Genomic DNA, 1700 nt, shown 5'->3' with positions numbered 1-1700 from the left:
TCCGTCGAGGAGACTACCAAACAAGGAGAGTTGTATTCTGCTTATGCATAGGGCATTATTGTATCTCTCCTTGGGTAAAAGTCATGTTAGTTCTCGGTAGGTTTTTATTCCTGTTGATCTTGTTTTCTTGACGTACAGAATGTAGTTGTCTAGAATTTAGAGGTGTGACCGAATAATTCCTTGCTGTCACCATGTGTTGTTATTTCTCTTCATTGTCCAGAACCGAGATAAATCCAAATAGCTTGTATGTCGTGAGTGTTTTTTCAATACGTAACTGCTTATTAAATGCAATTATCAAATGCCAAATAATTAAAGTTAAGTCAAATGAACTTGATGAGTGCCCCGCCCAGTGAACTAGAACGATAATGAACGTGATTGGTCGCTAATGGAATGCCATCAGTATAAGCTAAATGAATTACAGCGATGACACTGAAACGCCCTCCCCATCAAAAAAAAAAAAAAAAAAAAAAAAAAAAAAAAAAAAAAAAAAAAAGCTTAAAATACTTTCATTTTATCTCCGTCTGCCTGTCTCTCTTCATACCACCTGTTTCTCTGTCACTCTCTCTGTATCTCTCACTCTCGCTCTCGCTCTCTCTCTCTCTCTCTCTCTCTCTCTCTCTCTCTCTCTCTCTCTCCCTCTCTCTCTCCCTCTCTCTCTCCCTCTCTCTCTCCCTCTCTCTCTCCCTCTCTCTCTCCCTCTCTCTCTCCCTCTCTCTCTCCCTCTCTCTCTCCCTCCCTCTCTCTCTCTCCCTCTCTCTCTCTCTCTCTCTCTCTCTCTCTCTCTCTCTCTCTCTCCCTCCCTCCCTCCCTCCCTCCCTCCCTCCCTCCCTCCCTCCCTCTCTCTCTATCCCTCCTTCTCCTCCCTCTTTCCGTCCACTTAATTTCAAAGATATCCATTTCATTAATTTTCTCGTGACTCAGGACACCCTCGAATTTACCAGAGTGTGTTAAACGAAAGCATAGTTTCCTTTAAGTATTGACGTGCCATTAGATAAATCAAAATCGCTTATCCTAATCACGATAAATAATTTGGCATTTCCCATCCTCAGAGAGAGCGGAAGTTGAAGTGAATATGGACGGTACTGTGCAGTTAGATGTCTGTTGCTAGACGGATGATAGTATGGAACTTTCTAGATCTCTGTTGTTTACATTTCGTTGTCAGTTTTACGTTGTTAGATGTTTTGTTGCCTATATATTTTGTTTTTGTTATTTGATGTTCCTGGTAGATGCTTGGTTTTAAAAGTATTGAATTGTTTTAAATTTGATGTTTTTTTAGTTGGACGATTGTAGTTAAATTGTTTCTTTGTGTTAACATGGAAATCCAGGATTATTCATGCACTGGTGACCTATAATTGAAAGTGACCCGAAACGGATCCTATGCTATGTTCTCGTATGACCTAATAACCCCATATTTCAGCATTGGTCCTAACGCTGAAGGATGGGATAAACTGCCTCGTCCATTCCACTAAATGAAGTTATATAGCGAGGGTGAGAGGAATGCGCGGGCGACCGAACAGATAGAATCACCAATAGTTCCTAAACTTTTCTTTTTCTTCCTTCTTTAACGATGGCATCGATACTCTTGTAATCCTTCTTGTGGCCAACTTTTCATTAACCAACTTCCACTACTCAATAATTTACCTTTAGAGCAGAGGGCATGTTTGCTGGTTCTGCTTATTACTGTTTCTTCAGAGGTTATA

The sequence above is a fragment of the Penaeus chinensis genome, chromosome 4 (assembly GCF_019202785.1).
Source record: "Penaeus chinensis breed Huanghai No. 1 chromosome 4, ASM1920278v2, whole genome shotgun sequence".
Taxonomy (NCBI): domain Eukaryota; kingdom Metazoa; phylum Arthropoda; class Malacostraca; order Decapoda; family Penaeidae; genus Penaeus; species Penaeus chinensis.
This window is presented reverse-complemented; position numbering follows the sequence as displayed.